The 15,668-nt window shown below is 38.0% G+C and overlaps 1 protein-coding gene across 2 annotated transcripts in view; it reads left to right on the top strand.

Annotated features, from left to right (window-relative positions):
* The first annotated feature begins 13,223 nt into the window (after positions 1 to 13,223).
* The window catches only part of SCN7A (sodium voltage-gated channel alpha subunit 7), an 80,488-nt gene continuing 78,043 nt past the window's right edge, over positions 13,224 to 15,668 (top strand). For both annotated transcript variants that reach the window (XM_058549176.1, XM_058549175.1), the window contains exons 1-2: positions 13,224 to 13,447; positions 13,567 to 13,676. The gene's annotated coding sequence lies outside the window, so the exon portion shown is untranslated. The remainder of the gene's footprint in view (positions 13,448 to 13,566; positions 13,677 to 15,668) is intronic.

Here is a 15,668-nt window from a genome sequence, read left to right as displayed (position 1 = left end):
GAAACATTTCCATCACTGCAGAAAGTTCTTTTGGATAGCAGTGGACTAGAGAAAGAGATAGAATAAAACCAGATCTCTTGAGATGATGGGCCAGAGAAATTGAATCAGAAAATTGTGGTGTCAGCAAACACAAAGAAAAAAATACTTTCAAGGAGGAAATAATAATACAACAGAGGTGTTAGATAAATTCACATTGAAAAGGGTCCATCGATTCTGGCATTTAGCAAATATTTGCCATATCTTTAGACAGGGCTTGCCCACTTCCCAGTATCCTAACATAATATCATAATTTTCCAGAGAGGGAAAATAATTGTAACAAAATGAAATTACTGAATTATAAGACATGATGTTTTACTCTTAGCCTGGTGATGTGGGTTTTGGGAGTAAGATCACAGAGGTAACAGGCCATTTTCATCAAGTCATATCAAAGCGCATACTATCAACACAATTTATGACTGTTGATGTTGACCTTGATCACCCGGCTTGAGTAGTGTTTGTCAGGTTTCTACACTGTAAAGTTACTCTTTTTCCCCATTTCCATACTGTACAGTTTGGAAGGACGTCTCTACGCACGGCCCACACTTAAGGAGTGAGGAGTTATGCTCCCTCTTCTTTAGTGTGGAGTATCTTCATGAATTATTTAGAATTCTTCTGCATGGGAGATGTTCTTATTGGTGACTCTGGCAAGAGCATTTCAGTGGGAGAGAAAGGCCTAAAGCCAATTCCAGAGTAGAATGTAAGAACAATTGTATAAGTATAAGCTATTCTTTTAAGAAGGTGGCAGAGAAAACAAAGAGAGGATGGTAGCCCACAGAAGACCAGCAGTTTGTTTCACTGCACTGTCCACTTTAAGATGAATAAATGAGCTTCAGACTGGTTCACGAACCTTGTGAAACTAAGTGCAAAACTTTCTAGGTTTGTGCATTTGTATCTTCTCTGTAAATAGATTGTGTAGCATATCTATAGGTTAGTCGATTGGGAGAATTATGAAGATAAAGAAAATGAGATGAAAACTGAGCAAGGTCCCAAAAGAGTCAGGAAGAAAGGAGAGAAGTAAATCTTAGGAAAGAGTACAAAAGCCTCAATTTTGGTCACCTTGGGAAGAAGGGTTGGATAAGTAAAGACAGTTGTTGAATAATCAGATCAAGAAGTCCTGCAACGCCACAGAACTTCAAATTTCTTCCTGGTTTCACCCAGGCCTTCTCCAAATATTTTTGCCAAATCTGCCCCCTACGTAGAAAATTGTTTCTGTTAAACAATATGTTACATTTTGTGGAAAATATCTAAAGACACTGATTACAAACTAATTTATCAACAAATACTAATTAAGGACTTAATATAAGCTGATTATCTTCAGTACTATGTTTTAATATTCTTATATACGTTTACTTGTACCAAGACCAGAACTATGCAAAGAGAGACCTAATAGGGTATAACTTGAATGATTAAATACATTAGCACATTTTGGAGTCCTACTTTTCTTTCCTACTCATCATGCATAACATATTTTTCACCTTTGTCCATCTTGTCCAAAATCTTCATTGTACTTTATATTAAGCAGTCACAGTTCCTAGGACATCTGTCTAATTACAATGGGGCACTATTTCCTTTAATTTGTCTATATTTATTTTACTCTAAAGGAGATGTTTGGAAATTGCATTGTTGTTCTGTTACTGTTCTGACTGTTCCTTAATAATCTGTAATAAAAAGTCCAATAACAACAAAATATAACATTTATTAAGTAATTACTATGTCAAAGAGTCTTATATTCATTGCATCATTTAATCATCTCAATGACTTTGAACATAGGTACATTATTATCTTGTTTTACAAATAACATATACAACCATTCTTAAATCTCCAGAGCTCGTACTGAGACATAGTGGTAAGAACAATACATTCTATGACTCCTTGGGTGTTATATTCTGGAAGATATAAATTTGACAAATAGTGACATAGTTAATAATTTAATTGCAGAAGGAATAGGAAAACCCATAGCTAGGGTAGCTAACTGGTGAAAGGCAGCAAAGGATTCCCTAAGGATTTAAAAAACGAAGGATAAACAGTTGAAGGGAAAATGAAGCAAGAGGCAAAATGGCTTGAGATAGTGTTGGAGAAGATGCTTACTCACAAAGAAATGATAGCTAATTCTTTCTGGGGTTATTTTGTATTTTTGTTCTGATGAGGAAGATTAGCCCTAAGCGAATATCTGTTGCCAATCCTCCTCTTTTTGCTGAGGAACGTTGTCCCTGAGCTAACATACGTGCTCATCTTCCTCTATTTTATATGTGGGACGCCTGCCACAGCATGGCTTGCTAAGCAGTGTGTAGGTCTGCACCTGGGATCTAAACCTGCGAACCCTGGCCTCCAGAGGGGAGTGAGGGAACTTAACCACTATGCCACTGGGCTGGCCCCACTTTCTGTTTTTTATAACAGGCTGAAGGAAAGAAAACCTGATTTCTTTGCCATATATAAACATTTCAGAATGCTGGACATGGATGATTAGCTATTTACCTTTCCTGATGTTTGTTGTGCAAACTGAGACAGTGTTGGTGGGATGTGAACCCTCTTGGACCATTTCTTTCCAAGTTAACTGTCGGTTCATTCAAGATTTCTTCCTTCCATCAGTTATAATGTTAGGGGCAGTGGTGGGTGGAGGTCCTGAAAGACAATTACATTCTGTTTCAGCAAGGGATGAAATTACTTCTGGGAGATAATTGCCAACAAAGAGGAGGTTACAAGATGGTGTCTACAGACCAGCTTTGGTAAACGTGGGAGTAGAGTTTGGAAGGATGTGGAGGTGAGTTTCTCAGGCTATGGCTTTAAATGCAATATTCACTTGACAAGAGAAGAGTCAATTTAAGATTTGGTGGTTTTCTGGAAATTCCTCTCATTTCTGGTGAGGTGAAAAGACGGGGATACCATCTCTTTGGAGAGTCATCTCCAAATAGTTGTTGAATAGTTGTTCTGTGAAATCTATCACTCCAAGTCTGTTTTTTCTTCAGGTGAAATAAAGAGACAAAGCAGCAAATCAGGGGGAGAGGTGGGACATTGTTTATATCTTCATGTTGGTGTGATAACTTCCTGGGAAATTATGTATTAATTTTATTTTAATTTATTTTTATGTTTTATTAAGGTAAAACATAGGTATAATTTAAAAAGCTAAATAGTCCTAAAAGGCTTATATCAAAATCCTCTCATCTTGACTTTTCTTCCCAATAGGCAACTCTTTAAATCATTTTAGCTGTTTCATCTGTAATTTTCTACCAAATTTACAAATAATATGTGGATACTGCTTTCTTCTGATTGATCAACTTTAGATATTGTCACATTTCTACTATGGAAAATGAGCATTTTCCTTCTCTTTCACTCCCTTTCCATGCAAACTTCCTGCCAAAGAGGCTATATGACACTGATTAAACCCACATTGGTTGCTTTCATAATACGATTCTGCTAAGTCAAGGAGAGTGCTGTAATCGTATTCCCTTACATATATGTTTTTGCCTTTCCTAAAGTTATTACTTGAATAACTTTTTAAATTTCTTATTTTATAAATTGTTGGTCAAATACTCTTATACTCTTCAAAATTTATAAAACGCCACGGGTACCTCCACTTCCAGTCTAGACTGGGTGCTCTTGGAGCCTGCTGTGCATCTCTCCTTATGGCACATTCATTCACGTCGTTAGAAAATACCTCTTTCCATTTCTCATGTATGAAATCCTGTTTATTGGATGCCAGAAACATTTCTGTATTCCTCTCTCTTTGGATAGATCACATTTTCCAGTAACTTTTTACGTAAGAATACATAGGAAATTAAGTACAAGGAAAATAAATTCTTGAGAAGCTCTATATCTAAAAATTATTTATATTCTTCTCTTATATTGACTGATGGCTCAGCTGTGTGTAGAATACTAGATTGGAGATCATTTTTCTCTAGAAATTTGAACATACCACTCCATCGCCTTCTGTATTCCATTGATGCTACTGATAAATCCTATACTATTACAGCCCAATCCTTGTTTGTTGTTGTTTTTATTCTACAGACTTTATTAGAATTCACAAGTTTTCACTCACGTCATTTTTCTGGTTCAGGAGCTAATAGAGAATTCCTCATTATATCTACTTGTCATATCTCCTTAGTCTCATATAATCTATCACAGTTCCTTGGTCTTTCTTTGCCTTTAATGACTTTGACACCTTTGAAGAGTATTGACCAGTTATTTTGTAGAATATCCCTCATTTGGGGTTTGTCTTATGTGTTTTCCTGATTAAATTAAGTTTATGCATATTTGGCAAAATACTACGGAAGTGGTATTGATGCCTTCTCAGTGCATTATATCAAAAGGAATGTGATGTCTGCATGTCTTATTATTACTGATGTTAACCATGATCACTTTATTATGTTGGCCTCCGCCAGGATACTCCACTGGTAAAGTTGCTATTTTCCCCTTTGTAATTAATAGCAACTTTGTGACTAGATTCTTTGAAACTATGGGAATATCCTGTTTCTCATCATACTTTCATCCTAAATAATAGACTTTATTTTTTTAAAGCAGTTTTAGATTTACAAAAAAAATTGAGAAGATAATACAGAGTTCCTGTATACCCTCCTCCCTGCTGCACACACACACAATTTCCCCTATTATTAACTTCTTACATTAGTAAGGTACATTTGTTACAATTAATGAACCAATATTGATACATAATTATTAGCTAAAGTCCACAGTTAATTCACATTTCTTTAGTTTTTAATCTAATGTCCTTTTTTCTGTTCCAGTATCCCATCCAGCATACCATATTTACATTTAGCTGTTGTATTCTTAGGCTCCTTTTGGATGTGACAGTTTCTTAGACTTTTTCTTATTTTGATGTTCTTAACAGTTTTCAAGAGTAAAGGTCAGGGATATTGCAGTTTGTTCCTCTATTGGAATTGCCTGATGTTTTACTCTTAGCCTGGGGATGTGGGTTTTGGGAGTAAGATCACAGAGGTAACAGGCCATTTTCATCAAGTCATATCAAAGCGCATACTATTAACACGATTTATGACTGTTGATGTTGACCTTGATCACCTGGCTGGGGTAGTGTTTGTCAGGTCTCTACACTGTAAAGTTACTCTTTTTCCCCATTTCCATACTGTACAGTTTGGAAGGACGTCTCTACGCACGGCCCACACTTAAGGAGTGAGGAGTTATGCTCCCTCTTCTTTAGTGTGGAGTATCTGCATAAATTATTTAGAATTCTTCTGCATGGGAGATTTGTCTCTTCTCCTACATTTATTAATTTATTCAATCATTTATTTATATCAATATGGACTCATGGATATTTTATACTTTGGGTTATAATCCAACACTACTTTATTTATTTTGTTGCTCAAATTGTTCCAGCTTTGGTCATTAGTAGCTCTTTCAGTTGGCTCCCATGTCCCTTTGCTTTGACATACCTCCCTTAACGTGAGTTTTTTTTGAGCACTTCCTTACTTTCTGGCACTACAGGATGCTCTAGACTCACCTGGTATATTTCCTACTGCAGTCCTGGAATCAGCCATTTCCCAAAGGAGTCCTGGTTGATTTTATTGGAGAATGACATTAACGCAAGATTTGAGTAATAGGTACACTGACCCTCCCTTGTTTTTAACACAATTTTTTTTTTTATCTGGCTGAGAGCTTTAAAATCTTATCTTTATCCAAAGCTTCTAATATTTCATGATGATTTGGTTGAGGAACTATTTTCTTTTAAACTGAATGATCCTCTGTGGGCCCATTCACTTGGGAGACTCCGGTCCTTCAATCCTGAGAAATTTTCTTATATTATTTATTTGACCATTCACTCTCACTTGTTCTTTGTTCTCTCTATCTGAAATTCCTGTCAACTGAAGCTTGAACCTTTGGAATTTATTTATTTATTTATTTATTTAAATTTTATCTTTAATATCCTATTGTCCATCTCTTTGTACATCTTGGTGGTTTCCATAATTTTATTATCCAAACTCTGTCATCATCATAGTCTATCATAGATAAAGATTCCAAGGGCTCTTTCATGTAGTATTCCTTTAACATAGGGCATGCTATCCTTGTTCCATGGATATATCACTCATTTCCCACACTAATTATACTGTCTTTCAATTTTCTCCTGTGCCTTGTTCTAGCTCTACATCCATAGAGTTACTTCTTTCAATAGATTTGTTTCAGTTCCCTTCTGCTATGATAAAGGCATTCCACAAATGTCCAGTGATTCTTGTTTAGCGATCACTAAGTACCCAAGTGGATACTCAGTGCATTTATGCATGTGTTTGAGATTCGGGGAAGTAAATCTTGTGGACTAGAAGGCTTTATTCTAGGACGACCCAGTAATCAGTTAACTTTTTTGCTGAAGACACCAAAATACCAATATCAATGAGTCTATCCTGTGTGATAGGTCAGGTTTTAACCAGAGGAAGATCCTAGAATCTCCGTTCTGAAATAAAAAATGTGACTACCAGAATTCCGGGTGCTGATTAAGGGAAAGAACCTGGGGCAAAAATGAAAGCTTATTATTTAGAATACAAACTTTTATTAATGTTCCTCTTCTCAGTCCAGCACTTCTCTTCATTCTCCTCTGTGTAACATTATATTAATATTCCTGATTTCAAGCCTCCACAATCCAAATTTTCTAGAGAATGTACTTCCCACCGTGAGTTGAGGAAGAGGGCAGTTAGCAGCATGGGCTAGAGTTAGACCTCAGGTGGCCTAAAGATTTTCAAACAACTTCCTGTTTTCAGACCCAAACATACTCAGTTGCAAGATGACCAGGTTTCTTCAGTTTCTGAGATTTTCTAGCTATCTGCAGAAAGGAGTAGTTTGACTCTCATGAATATCACTCCTCACAGGCAATTAGGTCAGACTTTCTTTGCTCCACTTTACTAAATCATTTATTTTAATTTTTCCATCTACATTCCACTTCATATATTGTGTTTTGATGTTACAAATGTTTCATAGTTTTGCTGAAGAGGTAGTTAGCAATTTCTAGTTTTTGCACTCCTTGTCTTGAAAAATTTGGGAGAGGAAAAGTGAGATAACTTTTAGAGCTGCCATCTTATTATCAAACCAATGAAATCTAGTACATTTGAGGAAACAAACTAGAATCTATCACTATTATTGTTCGGTTGGTTGCTCTTCAATCTTCAATTCAATCAATCAAATTTCTTGCTTGATAATTCTAATTCAGGTAGGGAGAAATGTTTATTTATGAATTTGGTTATGCTTTTGTATGTTCTTAAATCTTTAGAAGTTACAACATTTTTTCTAATTTGCTGTTTTCTAATTTGCCAATTGCAGATGCAGACATGGCACGGCAGAAGTTGCTGGTCATCCCCAATATTTATTCTTACCTTTCTCTACATTAGTAGAAACCTCAACTTTTAGCTCACTGAATAGATGCTAGAATAAGTATGACATTCCCCACCCTTCCTTCCAACCAACGTGCCTATGGAGTTAAGCTCTGGCCAACATGATATGAACTCAAGGATGCATAAAATAAAACTTCTGGATTGTAACCTTTAGTGGAATGGGCATGAATTCCATTTCATATATTCCCATTTTATACTGCCCCTGGAATACAAATGTGTTGGTGAGCCATCTTGAATCATGCAAATGAGGGTATAATGCACTAGGGATGGCAAATCAACAAAATTGAAAGAGCCTGATTGCTCATATTTTGTAACCCCGGACTGCTTATACCTTGATTATTAGGTTTGAGAGAAATAAACTTCTGCCATGTTTAAGCCACAGTTATTTTAGGTTTTTGTTACAGCAGTCAAATCTGACTTTTATATTGACATGCATATATTCAACGATTTCACATATGTACACACAAATTATAATGGATTTCCAGATAAATGACAATAAATTGCATTTTTGTAATTATGTTTGTTTTCTATTTTATGTTTTCACTTGAAAATATTCTGAGCTTCTGCCAAGCCTAGCTAGGAATTACTTGATTGATAGATGGTTATTGGATACAAAATTGCAAAGTGGAATGTATTGTGATCAGGAACATTTTGAACAAGAACTCCAGATGTGTCTGTGATTTTTGTAATCTGATTCTTGGGATTAAGGCAAACTATGAAATAAATATGTGCAAAAAATCGTTCATTTTATACTGTGTGTGTGTGTTTTCCAAATGTATGTTTGACATTTTTTTCTCTGCTGGTTTCCAATATATAATTTGACTTTTTGCTGATATTCTTTATTGACTATGGCTATATTTGGAAGATTTTTGGAAAGCATCAAACTGGAGCAATGTGTTTATATATATATATATATATATATATATATATATATATATATATCCCAGGGGATCTGAGAAATTGGAACAAGTTTAGAAATTTATCAACTGATAATTAATATTCTAAAAGGGTTTTTGCCCACTTTTTTGTAGAGGAGCCCAGTTGGCTCTTACCATCTATAGTCTGTTCTTTCATTTCTGAGAATCTCTAAGAAGCAAGCTATTTATTTTGTTCCTTTGTGACTGTTAACTCTTTACAGTTTTATTCACTGTCCAAATTCTTATAGTTCTGGAACTTGGGACACAGTTGAACACTGTGGCAAGGTTTTCCTGGAACAGTTCTAAGGAACTCAAGCTTATAAATAATCAGAATCACACGTAGGATGCTATACACATAAAAATAACGATAAGGAACTGATTCTGGTTTTGCAGCACTGTCTTTATGTAGGTATGTGAGGATGATAAAAACTGAAATGAAAGTATTATAGATGGAATGTTTGTGTTCCCTGCCAAATTCATGTGTTGAAACCCTACTCTTCAATGTGATTGTATTAGGAGATGGGGCCTTTAAGATGTGATTAGGATTAGTTGAGGTCATAAGGGTGAAGCCCTCATGAGTGGATTTAGTTCCCTTCTAAGAATCATGAGAGAGCTTGCTTCCTCTTTCAGCAATTCACCATGTGATGAGGATACAAAGAGAAATCTACAGTCTGCAGCCCAGAAGAGGGGTCTCATCAGAATGTGACTATGCTGGCACCCTTATCTCAGACTTCCAACCTCCAAAACTGAGAAATAAATTTTTGTTGTTTATAAAGCACCAAGTTTGTGGTATTTTGTTATAGTGATACAGAACCTCTTAATCTCAAGTTCCTGTGCCCAGTGTGCAGTAAGACAATCATTGAGACACTGGTGCTTGGAGACAGAGAAAGGTTTATTCGAATTGGCCAAAAGGAGAAGGGGGACGATAGGGTCTCTCAAATCCATCTTAACAAAAGAAGAAAGCAGAGGGTCTTTATAGAGAGTTAGGGGGCTTGGGAGGAGGAGCTTTGGAGAAACAAAGGGGAAATCCATGTTCCTTTCACTCCAGATAAGCCCTTGGGCAACCAGACTCCTGGGCAGCAGTGGGCAGCTGGCAGCTGGTTATCTGGTGGTTGTAACTTCCTTAAAGACATTCATTTTCTTCTGCAAAACAAGCTCTTAAATCCTTGTGACCCTTGATTCACCCCTCAGGTTAAACAAGAAAACAGCAAATTAACAAGATTAACTTCTTTTCATCTGTGTCTTTGTTGGGCACAAGGTTGAAGAGTAATCATGTTCTTATCAAATATTTACAGTAACCCTTATGTACTTGGCTTCAATAGCAGCCCTAAGAGACTAAAACAAAAATGAGTATAGATATTTGCCTGTGATGTTACAGATGACACAAGGAAAGTTAACTGGCATTTGCTAAAGAAAATATGAAGTCTTAAGAATCATAAAATTCAAACTATTCAGATAGACATGTTTCTACAATATGATTTATATTATATTCATCCTAAAAAACATCTAGGCCTGGATTTTGACAACAATTTCAAACCAATGTTTATTCCGTATTGTACCAGAATAAGGGAAAGGGAAGTAACATTGTGATGCTGAATGCTTTATTTCTCTGAGTGCCCTGGCATTCCCCATAGACAAAATTGAACTTTCTTGTTTTTATCATTTCTTTTTAGGTAGGCCTGTGCTTTGTATCAAGATTCTGCAGCCAGGAAAAATTTTCACACCTATGTATTACAGAAGCATTAAAGTATATAAGTACCAGAGATTTAGCAGAATAAAAGCAGGTCAACAAACAATTCTCATATTCTTCATGTTACGTGTGCTCTATGATCTATTTCTATGGTGAATCACCACATTCTTCTGGGAAGCACTTAGTGGATTGGGGCATTTACTGGGTACTCACTATATTACAAGCTCTACTCTCACTATTACCTTATAGCAGAGGATAAACAAGTCCCCATTATTATGCAGCATGTATATTGGTGGAACAAGACAGAAAATAAACAAATAAGCAATTGATATTTAGTATGCCAGATGAGTGTTATAGAGAAAAACAAAGCAGTTGCTAGCTATGATAAGATTCAAAGTATGAGTGTGGGAATTAATAGCTGAGGTAAAGTGGAGAAAAAGATCATCTATGAGGAAGGAAATCAGAAGCTAGGCCATTGGATGTTTCATCCAAATGGTTGTTGGCATCCAAATGGATGAAAAAGGTTGTTAAGAATAATAGTAAGAGTCTGAACGAAAGAGAATACTGTCAATCAGAAAGTAAATCCTTAATAAATAAGAGTATCCATAAAGTCAGAAGATGAATGCTAGATTAGAAGAAGAAAAGGATGAGACAGCTAGATGACATATCCTCAAAGGAAGAGTTTTGATTTGTTTGTATTTTAGGAGAATTGTTTAAGGTTTTACCAAACCTGGATGTGGTGATGTGGAGTGAGAATAAAAACACTAGGACCATCCAAACTCCTGAGAGTAACATCCTTGAGGTTAGAATAAACAGCGTCCACTTAAGCAGGCTGCAAGGAAAATAATTTCCCCAGGAGCCTATCAGGTTCAAGGGTAGCGTGATAGAGCAGGGTAGGGCATGTGGATCTAGAACTTCTACCTTCTGAATACATACTTAGGAAACACGGCTTAGAATACATGATTATAAGGTTCTTAACGCAGAAGTGTGGAAAACAAACAGCAACTGACCTTCCCACCACACACACTTCAGCCTGATGAGCAACTTAAAGGATCTCATCAGCTCATTATTAGCAGCATCATAATTGCCCAAATTAGTCAGATCGACTTAGTAATATTATCTAATAGTAATGGCAAAATATTTGCTATAGAACAACAACAACAAAAAATGGTTGTCTGACTCAGAAGATAAAGCCAATATCGTTGATTTCCCTTCTATTTGCCTCTTGTTTCTATTATAGGTTTGCACAACATCTTGGGATTAGTTTCTGTTCATTACACATTATACAGAGCAGTTTATGTCACGTATCTTATTTAAGCTTTAAAATATTTGACATTAAGTTTGTTAAGTTTATATGATGTTTGAATGTACTGAAAGATACCTAGAATTTTACTGGGTGAGAAGGGATGCATAAGTTGGGTTGCTACAAGGAAAAGTTCTATGCACTAGAAAATTCACTTGTATTGTCACCACAAAATGCAGAGAAGAGAAGCCGGTAATCCATACATTGTCTATTAAAACGAAATCAAGTCAGGGCTGGCCTGTGGTGCGGTGGGTAAGTTCACACGTTCTGCTTTGGCGGCCTGGGGTTCGCCAGTTTGGATCCTGGGCCTTGACCTACTCGCTGCTCATCAAGCCATGCTGAGGCGGGGTCCCACATAGAAGAGCTACAACTCTACAACTATGATACACAACTATGTACTGGGGCTTTGGGGAGAAAAAAAAGAGGAATATTGGCAACAGATGTTAGCTCAGGGCCAATCTTCCTCAAAAAAAAAAAGAAATCAAGTGGATGTTCGATGCTATAAAGTAATTATTGTAAATTTTTAAGTATGATAATGGTATTGGGTTTTATTCTTTTAAAGTCTTTATCATTCAGAGACATATGGTGATACATTTTTGGAGAAAATGATATGATGTCTGGACTACTTTTAAGTTAATCCAAGGTGGCAGGGCGAGTACAGACAAAACAAGATTGGCTACATGTTGACAACTGAGCTGCCACATGTTGAAGCTGTGTGATGAGTACATAGAAGTTTGCTATACTTTCTTTATATTTTTGTATATGTTTGAAATTTTTCATAACAAACGTATAACTTAAACAAACGAACAGAATACACGTAACAAGGCCTTTTCTGTGAATCACGGGTGAAACGCACTGTCCCTAACATGGTTTGCACAGAACCAGCGTTAGCTTGGTTCCACTTTACTCCTCTGTCCTATGCCTTGGAATATAAAATTTGAGCCTCTTATAAATATACATGATTTCTTTTCCTTTTTCCCCATTTTTGTTATCTTTTCTTGATGTGCAGTAGGAATCTTTTTTTAAGGAAACTTCAAGATTTTTGAACAACATAGGGTTATAAAATGAAAGTTCTATGGTGTAGCAAAATTTTTCCAAACTCTTTTTGGGAAAAAAGGTCCACCACCTGTTCCCTTCACCCCCAAACTACATGATTGCACACCAGCGCACCACTTTTCCAAAATACACATAATTTTTCCTCTGTCCCTTGTGTCTCAAATCACCAGAGTGGGAAAGAAATCTAGAGTGAGAAGGTTATAGTTGCTCCAACCCATTCTTTCCTAAACAGCTGCACACACACACACACACACACACACACACGCGCGCACACACACACACACACACACACACACACACACACACACACACACACACGCCGCTACAGCAATGTCCGGATTTGAATGCTGCAGGCTGACAAGTGCCCCTGACAAGCTCTACTGGGGCAGTTAGGAAAGGGAAGAGAGAAAGCAACTGAAGGTAAACACCTGAGTTTGCTGCCTTCCTCTCTTCCTCTCTCCCTCCTCTCCCTCCTATTCACATCCTGCCCCCCCCCCACTTCTCTCCATTCCTTCATGCCCTCAGAGTCCTCTCCCGGCTCCCCCTCCTCCCCAATTCTGCTCCTCTCGCCCCCTCCCTTCCCCTGCAGGCAGCTGGTGGAGGCGGCTCGGCAGCAGCTGCTGTTCCTGCGGCTGCAGCGGTGCCTGCAGGTCTCTGTCAGCATCACCCCGCCCACGCCCGGTCTGGATGCTCAGGCCGCACACTGGGCCAGGGATGAGGGCGGGGGAGAAGGCGGCGTGGGAGAGGGGAGAGAGGAGTGGGGAGGGCACAAAAACAGCTTCCAGGCGGCGGGCGCGGCTCCACTGCGCGTCTGGGCAGGAGGGGTCTCTGGGTCAGTGGCTGGGAGGCCGCCCCGGAGACTTGGTTTCCAGCTGGCAATTCAGTGCGGCCCGTTTACAGCGGAGCCGTGGTGGCCTGGGTGGCATCAGTTGGTGAGTGCAGACGCCAGCCTAGCAACACCTCCTAAGCAACCAGAGCTCAGGAAACCAGAGAGATCCGGGAAGAAAGAGAAACCCAGAAGGAGAAAAGGGCTCTAAAGAGTCCAGCTTCTCTGAGTTCCCTCAGGTGCTGGTGGAGACCGGTTACATGGTAGCAAGTAAGTGCCTTTTTCTTGCTGTGTGCCCAGTCCCAGGATGGGGATAGCCACCATCTGCTGCCAGCCTTTCCCACCCGCCCTTGCCAGCCCCACTCCATAGACACCCTTACCGTCCCCAGCAGGAGACTGAGATTCTAGACATCAATCAAGAGAACTACTTCAAGAGCAGCAGTGGTTTGTGGGTGTGTGTTCTGCACTGAACCTGTGGTGGTTTTTCTCATCGCAGCAGGTAAGCTTCTGAAGCCAAGATGCTCTGTTAGTGTAAAATGTCTAGAAATCCTATATGACAATGACTTTTAGGTTTCAGGACACTATGATAGACCAAAAAGAATAAAAGCTCATGCAGGATGGAGTATACTTCTAAGGACTCTCATCTTTTATCCTAAGTAACTTAGTGATTTCAAAGTTGGTGCTTTTCATGTAAGCATTGGCAGTGTAAAATTAGAGGCACAGATGTGATGGGAAATGATGTGCCCAGTTTAAATGTATAGACATTCTGGGATTGTTTGGATCAACAGGTTTTTTGTTTTTGTTTTTGCATTGTTTAGCTCTGTAAAATGCATACCTTCTGGAGGTTTTCTTTTAGACGTGATGATGTGTTCATTGTGACTCTGGTTATATGTTGCCTCCAATACGTAGGCTATCCATCAAAGTAGGAGAAATGATGAATACATGTGGAATGATGGGCTCCCTTCATTAATGAAAATGTTGGAGTCAGGTTTGGATATTGGCAAGAAAAATCTCTTGAAATGTGGAGGAGTTTGGCAGGTGCTTTTTGTGGATATTTTTCTTCCTGGCTATCGTTCAGGAGAGTAGATTATGGCAAAATAAAAGGAAGCTGGGACCTGTAATAAACAGAGTTCTGGGCACCATATCTGCGTTGACCAGCCATAATTAAAATTTTTATAATCCGGCTGCTAGTTTTACAAATAAAGAAGATAAGGCCCATAGGAATCATTTGATGAGGTTACCTGGCTAATCAATGATGAGCTGGAAGTCCAATGAAGAAGATTTTGGGATTTAGAATGATAAAACTTGATTTCCATTTTTGCGAAAACGAAGCAAGTTATTTAACTTTTGATTAAGCTTTATTTTTCTTTTATGTAAATGACACAAAAAATTTACATATCCTGTAAGGACTAAATCACAGATTACATGAAGGGTTAAGTGAAGGTAATATCATGTGTAACTGTTGCTTGTATAAGGAATTGTTCTGTTTTTATCCACTTCACTATTCTAGCTCTCACTTTAAGTCTAGTTCAATATAAGAATAAAAGGAGCTTTGACAACCCTTGCTAGAATGCACTAGAGGAAATGAAATTCAAATCCAGGTCATGATCTCTTGCCACCTGTACAGTTTAAAGTATATTCTAACCTGTGAGCCTCCATCCTTGAAAAATTGTATGCTTTGGCTAACCATTTATATTTAAACACCTTTGAATATTCTCAAAATATACTTTACCCTCTTTCTCTTTTTAGCTTTAAATTTTGTTTCAGATATGTGGTCTTACTTCCTTGGGATGAAACCATCAAGTATATTGGATATTGCTGAATTTATTTGGTCCATTAATTAATAAAGGAGAAATCAATGTTTAGAGATAAACACTCTTCTCTTGACTGCTGAGATTCACTAAAATCCTGAACTCAGGTGAGAGGTACTGTGAGCTCCTTCTTTCCCGTCGAGGTGTTTAAAACAATAAGAGAAAAGACTAAAAATGGACGTAGGCTCAGGAAAAGGGACCAATGGATCCCAGATGACATGGGCAGGCCCCAGGACCTGCTGCCAGAACTGGGCATTCTGTCTCACAGCCTCTTGTGGGAGACGCTCTGGGAGGGTAATGATATACACTCCCATTAATTTTGTCCAGGTAGGATGAACACAGATCTAAAGCATACTGTAATGGAAATAACAGGATTTTGCTCAATCCCTTACTTAGGGATGAAGAATCCTAATATGCCCCAGCCTTAGATCTCATTATGACAGGCTCTGTACCACAACTGGGGTAGTCAGAGACTGAGCCACAACCTTACACCTACCACCATAGACTCTCTATTGAAAGTTTATGGTGGGAGCATTAGCATAAAAGAGATATTCCTGATTTCTGGGATCTGGACCCATTATTTCCACTAACCAATATCAGGATTCAACAGTCGTGAGGGGATGTCTGTAAACCCTGCCCACCCTGACTAGCTATCGGCAATGCACAGTCACTCACCATCA

Source organism: Diceros bicornis, chromosome 10, assembly GCF_020826845.1.
Source record: "Diceros bicornis minor isolate mBicDic1 chromosome 10, mDicBic1.mat.cur, whole genome shotgun sequence".
NCBI classification, from domain to species: domain Eukaryota; kingdom Metazoa; phylum Chordata; class Mammalia; order Perissodactyla; family Rhinocerotidae; genus Diceros; species Diceros bicornis.
Note: the sequence above shows the minus strand (reverse complement) of the source record. Positions and strands in the feature narration are given on the sequence as shown.